This window comes from Dromiciops gliroides, chromosome 3, assembly GCF_019393635.1.
Source record: "Dromiciops gliroides isolate mDroGli1 chromosome 3, mDroGli1.pri, whole genome shotgun sequence".
NCBI lineage: Eukaryota > Metazoa > Chordata > Mammalia > Microbiotheria > Microbiotheriidae > Dromiciops > Dromiciops gliroides.
Genome location: NC_057863.1, coordinates 393,997,991 through 394,007,526, shown reverse-complemented (window position 1 = coordinate 394,007,526; position 9,536 = coordinate 393,997,991).

Sequence of the window (9,536 nt, the reverse complement as noted above, 5' to 3'; positions counted from 1 at the left end):
TAAGTGACTTGCCCAGGGTCACACAGCTAGTAAGTGTTAAGTGTCTGAGGCCGGATTTGAACTCAGGTACTCCTGAATCCAGGGCCGGTGCTTTATCCACTTTGCCATCTAGCTGCCCCCCTGTTATTTCCTCTTAACCAATTATTTTACCCCTTACCATATGTTGAGCTTTTAAAGCTACTACTGATTCACTTGCCTCCAAGGTCTGCTGCTAGTTTACAGGGATATTGCCTGGGGTGAACTGTGTTCTACTGTCACCCTGGTCTAATAGGCCTTTCTTGCCAAGCTTCTAAGTTGTTTTGAGTTGTAAAATTGTTTCACCTAGTACTTTTGTGGGTTGTGGCACTACAGTATTAATTTTGAGGTATTATTTAGAGATGTTTGGAGAGGAATTGGGGAGAGATCAGATGGGTTCCTGTCTTTTCTCTGCCATTTTGACTCTAACATATACTGATGGTTCAGGTATTGTTTTCTTCAGTAATTTTCATGATTCCTTTACCAATCTCTTTTAGTTGTCTTCAAAAAATTTTCTTGGGGCAGCTAGGTGGCAGAGTGGATAGAGCACTGGCCCTGGATTCATGAGGACCTGAGTTCAAATCCAGACTCAGACACTTGACACTTATTAGCTGTGTGACCCTGGGCAAGTCACTTAACCCCAATTGCCCCACCAAAAAAAAAAATAATAATAATAAAATTTCTTGCATCACTCTCATTTCTTTTCTACATTTTTCCTCTACCACTTTTTTTCTTTTACTTCTCTAGAAATTCTTGCTCTAATTGGGTCCAATTAGCATTTATCTTTGAAAAGTTGCTTATACCTATTTTTACATTGTTTTCTTCTTCTAATTTTATTTCTTTGTCTTCCCTACCATTGTAGTAGATTTTTGTGGTTATGGGTTTGTTGTTGTTTGCTCATTTTTTCAGCCTATTTTTTTCACTTTCAACTTTTATACTTAGGCTTTGCTATCCTGGTGAATAGGCAAGGCAGGAGCACACTGGTCCAATGTTCAGGGTTATTTGTTCTAATGTCATCAGAGCAAGTTCTAGAGGTCTGAAAATTTTTGGTGCTTTCAGTTTTGTGTGATCTGTAAAGAGGTGTGGTCACTGTTCTCCTGATCTTTGTTCTGGTGTTTACTCAGGAAGGGCTCCTTATCCTCTGTCTATGCAAACTCCTCTTGGCCCTGGAATTGTGACCAAGTCTCCTGATCATTTGCAAATTCACAAGTTCCCAGGACTTCTGCTTCCTTGTGAATAATTACAAATGCTATTCTACACTCTGAAACTGAAACTTAGGACTACTTATGGGCAACACAGCTGCCAATCAAAACCATCTACACCCACTATCAGCAAAGGTAACTTTCTGATGAATTCTCCAACTTCCTTACCATCTATTGGTTGAGATGATTCTCTTGCTGTCACTTCCCAAGCTTGTTGTTACCCCATGCACTTCTTCGCCCCTACACCTGTATCGCAGACATCTCCTGCCTACCTTCTAAATCATGTTATACTGGTAAAATTACTCTCCCAGACTTTTCATTGTCACTGGCTCTCCAAAATTTGATTTGAGACATTATTGTTAAGTTGTTTGGAGGGGGATATTAAGAGAGTTCATTTGGGTTGCTGCCTCTCCTCCACCATTTTTCTTCTACCTCCCCACCAAACCATGTCTTCTATTTTTTGTTCGCTTTTTTTGCTTTTTGGTGGGGCAATGAGGGTTAAGTGACTTGCCCAAGGTCACACAGGTAGTAAGTGTCAAGTGTCTGAGGCCAGATTTGAACTCAGTTCCTCCTGAATCTAAGGCCAGTGCTTTATCCACTGCACCACCTAGCTGCCCCAAACCATGTCTTCTTGACATGAATTGTCAACTGCATCACACTTTACCTATGTAATCACAGAGTAATGAGAGGCACAAGAAGAGAGATTATTTATCTATGATCAGTCACTGACTCTGATAGTGTTTATCTACCAAACATTTCCTACCTTCCCAAGTATTTTTTGAACATTTCCTGATTTGTTTTCCAATTACCTATCTAATTTTCTACATTTATACCTATTCCCTCACATAATACATTGACATCTCCTCTAGCTTTCCTAAATTGCTGTTGCTACAAGTCCATACTCATAGAACCTATGCTTTTCAGCAGAGATTTCTGAATTAATATCCAGAAAACTATTTCCTTTTACCAGGATCAGTAACGTAGAAGAAGATTTAGGAAGCTACATTATACTGCAAAGAGCGGGCAGGACTTGGAGTCAGGAATTCTGAGTTCAAATCCTGTCTCAGAAATTTACTACCTGTGTGACCCTCTCAAATGACTTGACCTCAATTTTCTCATCTGTAAAATTAGGCTAATATTAGCACCTATATCAAATGTTTATTTTGAGGATCAAGTGTGTTATAAAGTGTTTTGCGAACCTAAAATTTTAATTTATTTAAGTGCTAGATATTTATATCCTCAAGAATGATCATGAGGAAACTTAAGTTATCTCAAAAAAGTAGCCAGAGTCTTTGTACACTCAGAAACCCTACCTTAGTTGAACTATCTCACATCATTGTCTGTTCATCTGCTTTTTTCTAAACTCTTTTGATACATTTCTTTTTTACTTTTCTGGTTAGTGAAAATAATTTATATCTCCTATTAGTTTCTCTGGTAAAATAGAAAAGACCAAGAAGACCAAGTGGACTGAGAATTGGGAAATCTGAATATGAACCTGACTTTCCCACAATTTTTTCTGGGAGTTTAAACGAGTCAGTTTATCTCTCTGTTCCTAAGTTTCACCCACTGGGTAATACTTTATAGAACTAGTATAGAATTAAAATGAAATAAGATATGTGAAAATATTTGAATAATATACAAAGTATTTTATTTAAATATTCGCCATGGGAAATCAATCCTTCCTTTCACAGATAAGCAGTCTTGGGTTTGAAATCTGGTCTGAGGGGAAGAATGACAGGACTTCAAGCTCTCCTTGACTTCACATAATCAAATGAACAAACTTATGCTTAGATATTAATTAGATATGTTTTTATTGATAGGATCATATTATCAGTGATTGCACAGAATCATGGTTTTCCTGGACTCCTAGCCTCCACATTTTGCACGAAGTCTCCTATTTGGCAAGGCAGACAAGGGCAATGACAGCCATCCCATATACTTTCATTCCTATTGGACATTTCCATCTGGATGTCCTGTAGGCATCGCATACTCAACATGCCCAAAATATCACTCATTAGCTTTTTCCTAAAGTGCAACCTTCAACCCAAAAACTATTCCTATTGAATTTACCACCATAATTTTGGCAACTCAGGTTTGTAACATCAGAATTATCCTTAACTCCACACTTTCTCTTCACCACTATCATCACACTATTTAATCAATTGAAAGTCTTTTCAATTCTACCTCCACAGCATTTCTCCCATCAGAACGCATCTTTCTGCTTAGGGTGCCACCATCCTTGTTCAGTCTGCCTTCACCTTTCTCTTGGACTATTATAACAACCTCCTAGTAATGTCTCTCCTTAATTCAGCTTTCCCCTTTCCATCCTTCATGCAACTCAAAGTTTATAAATAAATAATTTAAAAAACTTAAGAATTCTGGTCATTGCAATGACCAATCATGATTCCAGGGGATTAATGTTGAAGCATGCTACCAATCTTGAAAAGAGCTTGTAGACTCCAATTGAATGAAGGGACAAACATTGGGAAATATTCAATGTTGGAATTTGCTTTGATTAACTGTGCATATGTAATGGGGTTGGGGGGGTGTGCTCATGCAATTCTCCATGTGGAAGTGATTGGAGAGGCTGCTATCAGAAAGAAATTGATATATGTGATGTAAGGACCCTGCTCCCCAATTTAGTGCAAGCAAAGACATTTTGTAATTGATTCTAGTGGCCCTCCAGATGTAATGGCATCCCACATTCCTTAGTGTGAAGCATAAGAATCAGTATGCCAAAAGAAAAAAAAAAAGAAAAGAGAGCCATTGAAACAGATTTTAAAAAATGTGCAGAATAGAAAACAAAGGTCAGAAGGAAGGACAGAAGCACAGGACATCTTTGAAAGTTACATGTTGAATTGTAAAGGCCTCATTTCTCAAAAGTATTTTTGTAAATTTGACTCAGTTCTCTATATAAATCATTCCCCAATCGTTAAATGGTCCAAGGATGTGAACAATTTTCAAAGAAATCAAAGTTATCTATAATCATATGAAAAATACTCTAGATCACTATTGATCACAGAAATGCAAATTAAAACAACTGAGGTATCACTTCACACCTATCAGAGTGGCAAATATAACAGAAATGGAAAATATTGGATGTTAGAGGGGATGTGGGTAAGTTGGGATGCTAATCCATTGTTGGTGAAGTTGTGAAAAGATCTAACCATTCTGGAGAGCAATTTGGAATTATGCCCAAAGGACTGTAGAACTGTGCATACCCTTTGATCTAGCAATACCACTGCACAGTTTATATCCCAAAGACATTCCCCAAAAGAGAAAAAGATCTATTTGTACAAAAACAGATTTATAGCAGTTCTTCTTGTTGTGGCTAAGACTTGGAAATCAATGGAATGCTCATTAATTGGGAAATGGCTAATATTATGGTGATGGTGATGAAATATTATTGTGCCATAAGAAATTACAAGCAGGATGACTTCAAAAAGGCCTGGAAAGACAAATATGAAATCATGTATACTGAAGTAAACAGAAGCAAGAGAACATTGTGCACAGAGACAGCCATATTGCTTGATGAAAAACTGTGAATGACTTGACTTTTCTCAATAATACAAGAAAATACAACAATACAAGAAAATCCCAAATGACTATTGATGAAACTTATTATCTAACTCTAAAGAAAGAACTCATATTGAATGAACACAGACTGAAGCATGCCATTTTTCACTTTCATTTTTTTTTCTTTTAATCAAGTTTTCTTGTACAAATGACAAATATGGTAATACTTTGCATAATAATAAAGAAAAAGAATTCATGGCTTCTTTCAAAGCTCAACTCAACCACCACGTTGTACATAAAAGTTCCCCCCCCCCCATCACCCTAGCTACTAGGGACTCCCTACCTTAAATGATCTTGAATATGTTTTGTATTTCTTCATATGTATTTCTTCATGTGTTTTTGTTTCCTTTTCCCCCAACCCAGGATAAATGGTAAACATTTTGTGGACAGAGACAGTTTCATTTTTATCTTTCTATCCCCAATGCATAGCACATTGCCTCACACTTAGGAAAAGTGAATGGGACTGGAACTATGATTTCATTTATTTGTATAAGGGAATTAACTGAAGTGAGGAGATTCTCATTAATAGTAGGGTATATCAGTACCTGCTTTGCAACTTATAGTCTTAGGGAATTCCTTGGAGAATCATGGTATTTAATAACTGGCTTAGGGTTCATATAGCTAGAACATGACAGGACTCAAATCTTTTTTCTTTCTCTCTCTTATGCCAACCCTTTATCCACTTTGAGACACTGCCTGGTACATAGTATGTTCTAATAAATGTTTACAATTTGACTGATCAATAATTGAAAGAAATACTTTCCTAGGTTGGGAAGATCTATATTTCATTGTTTTATCAATACTAAATTAAATTAAAGCAGTTCTGGGATCCAGATTTAAAGCTCATGCAAAACATTTCCAGGCATGACAGGTTTGGACTAGCTTTATCTATGTCTTACTGTATCTTACAATTCTTCAAAATTATGACATTTCTGGAAACAAAATGAAACTACCCCCTCCAATAAATACACCTGGCAGGGAGGAGTTGCTGCTACTCAGTCTTACAACTGCCTATTATAAGGCCTCAGAGGAGACAAAAACCTATACTTTTAATAGAGATATAAAGATTTAAGCATTTACTGAACATGGTTAAAATGCTCCAGTGATTGTTATATATGCAGAAGCATATTTCTTTTGTTTTATCATTTCACCCTCATTCAAATAAATGTGGTAATGCCTTCAAGCATGAGTTGGATTAGAATATATATCAATAGGTAACACTACCAGTTCTCATCATATAAAATAAATGCATTTAGCTCTATTTTTTCCTGGGCCCCTAATGCTTAAATACATTCAATGGAATTTTTCAATAATACAAATAACTAATTAATATTAGCAGCTAATTTTTATTTAGTATTTTAAGATTTATAAAGTATTTCACACATTATCTCATTTTATTCGGGTTTTTTTTGTTTTTGTTTTTGTTTGGTTTTTTTTTAGTGAGGCAATTGGGGTTAAGTGACTTGCCCAAGGTCACACAGGTAGTAAGTGTCAAGTGTCTGAGGCTGGATCTGATACATTATCTCATTTTAACATTACAAGAATCAAAGGAAGTAGGTCATTATCTCCATTTTTTAAAAAATATGAGGTGACTAAAAGTCTGAGGAACTTGCTTCAGATTACATAGTTACTTAATTCTTCTTGATTCAAAGTGTAAAACTATTTTTTTCCACTGATCTACCTAGTGATGCCAGGGATCTCTTGATCTCTTTCTATTTATTTGCTTCCTGTCCCTACATGTATTGTTTCCCAACTCTTAAATTTCTTCACTCTTCCTTCTTAGACTGTAAGGGATCATAAAGATCCTATAGTCCAATCTGTCTCTGTGCAAGGAAGCTAGTACTCAGAGGGAGGAAGTGATTTGTCTAAGGTCACAAAGCCATTAAATGACAGAGCTACACATGCAGCTCAAGTCTCAGCAAACAGCTCATTCTGGGTGGGTGGGTGGACTGAAATAACATACATTACCATGTAGAGAAGAATTAGGCAGAACTCTATGCAAGAGGAATTTGTTCCAGAAGTATATGAAGAAGCTCATTTGAAAGGAGAATTATGTTAGCATTAGATTGCAAAGGCTAGGATTACCCGAAGAATGCAGAGCAGCAGGTGACAAGAACAGCAGATGATAAAATTATCAGAGAATATGGCAATATTAGGTGCACTGAGAGGAAGTCAAGAACATACTGAAGCTGAAATTAGAAAATTCATTCCATACACTTTTATTAAGTGTCTTCTTTGTAGAAGTTACTAATTTAGGTGTTGGAGACATAAAAGCAAACGATACTACCTACCCTCAAGGAATTTATATTCTATAACATGTATACACACAATTAAAAGTAAGAGGCTTTAAAGAGATGTAATTTAGAATTACAGAGATCAGAGAAAGTTTTACATAAGAGGTGGTCCTAAGATGGACCTTAAAGGGAACTGAGGCCTCACAGAATTCGAGGCTAATGAAGGTATTTAGAGCTACTGAAAAAGTTCTAGTGGAAGACCATGATGATAAGAAAAATAAATCAAACATCTGGTATGCATAAGAGATTAAAGTGAAGAAGGGATGTGGGTGTAGAGAAAACAATTAGAAAAAGTAAATTGTAGATCAGAAATAAGAAAGGCCTTGAAATAGGGTTGCAAGCTGCGTGACCCTGGGCAAGTCACTTAACCCCCATTGCCCCGAAAGGAAGGAAGGAAGGAAGGAAGGGAGGGAGGGAGGGAGGGAGGGAGGGAGGGAGGAAGGAAGGAAGGAAGGAAGGAAGGAAGGAAGGAAGGAAGGAAGGAAGGAAGGAAGAAAGAAAGAAAGAAAGAAAGAAAGAAAGAAAGAAAGAAAGAAAGAAAGAAAGAAAGAAAGAAAGAAAGAAAGAAAGAAAGAGAGAGAGAGAAAGAGGGTTGCAGTAGTAGGAAAATTGTGTAGAATCAAATCCTTGATATAGAACTTTATTACAGGCCTCCACATCACCAGACATATCCAAAATCAAAAGTTAATGGTAGAAAAACTCATTGCTCTGTGGATTTATTCCCATTCTTTCTAGACTCATGGAATAGACCTACTTTTGAATGTTGGCTCTGATGTTTACTGATTATCCATTCTATGTAGGTACAATTAGGTGCTAGACCCTGTAGCCATGTGGTAATGGAAGAACTTTGGGTTTGAAATAAAAGGAATTTGGTTCATGAACTAGCCCTACTTCCTATTAGCTTTGTGACCTTGGCAAGTGACTCTACTTTTTTGGGAATCAGTTATATACCTTTAAAATGAGGGAACTGAAATAAATGACTTCCCACAGGGCCTTGTAGCTTTAAATGTTTAGTCCATTTAGTAGAATGGAAGTTCCTTGATTGCAAGAACTGTTTTTGTATTTAGACTGTAAGGGATCATATAGATCCTATAGTCCTATGACCTATGTGAGCAATATGACTTGGTCATATGTTATAGGAGATAAGGATTTGTCATTGGTTTTATCTACCTTGATTTAGGAGTCCTGGGAGTTTATTCTAGGACTTATTATTGTGTAATTAGAAGGGACTAGAATAGAGGTAAAGTAAATCAAGGAGGTGGAAGTAGAGGGATTAGCTATCTTAGAATCCCATATACCCTGGTTCTGTTAGCTATTTGTTTCATCCTCTAGGCTGAAATGTAGAGTTTATTATGAGCTATGTTTCCTTCAACCACATTTTGGTCAGATATTAGTGATTTTCCTCTTCATAAAACTGACTTGTTTACTTGACCTATCAGTCCCTAGACTGTTCTGTCCCTATGCCCTGCTTCTCATCCTGACTGTTATTAATTTCCCATGCCTGCAGATTCTCTGCTTTTGTCAATAAGAGGTCCCTCTCAGAAGCTACAGCACCACCATATCTACTTAATAAGTAAGATTCAAAATTCAATTGTATACAACAATGACTGAGTAGCTATAAAAATGCATTATAAAGTGCTTTGCAAACCCTAAAACATTATAAAAACAGCTATTTTTTTTGCAGGGTAATGAGTGTTAAGTGACTTGCTGAGGGTCATATAGGTAGTAAGACTCAAGTGTCTGAGGCCAGATTAGAATTCAGGTCCTCCTGAATCCAGGGCCAGTGCTTTATGCACTGTTCCACCTAGCAGCCCCCAAAACAGTTGTTATTATCAGCATCCTCATTATTATCATCATTATAATTTTTATTACCTACTTTGTGCAAGGCAGTGTGCTAGGTTGTAGGGATTCCATGACTGAGCAGCAATAGAAATAATCAAAATTAGTTCCTGACCCCAAGGAGATTATATTCTACCACAAGAACATGGATTTCTTAAAGTAATTAAATGGAAAATATATACAAAACAATAAAAAATAATTTCAAAAGGGAGAGATTGGTAGTGATCAGATCAGAGTAGTTGTAGTTGTAGTTGAAGATAGCATTTAGACCTCAGGTTTGGTGGAAACAATTCTACCAGATATTGAGGGCCACTTGTGAAATGCCTCAGAAACAGAGATAGAATGTGATTTATAAAATTCTGCTAACAGGACAGCTTGGAATGGAGAGTGTAGGAAGAGGAGGAAAGTGAAATAAGATTTTGTTGAGAATGTCATGAATAAATGAGTGAAGGAAAAGTGTCAGTTTTATAGATTGCAGCTCCCTGCTCATTTGTAAAATATAAGGGCCCATACACTCATTAAGGATCACCACACATTCAGTACAGAGTTAGATATCTGCATGCTAGAAAATAGTGAGAAAAAGGTGAGAGGTGAAATTCAATAGATATAT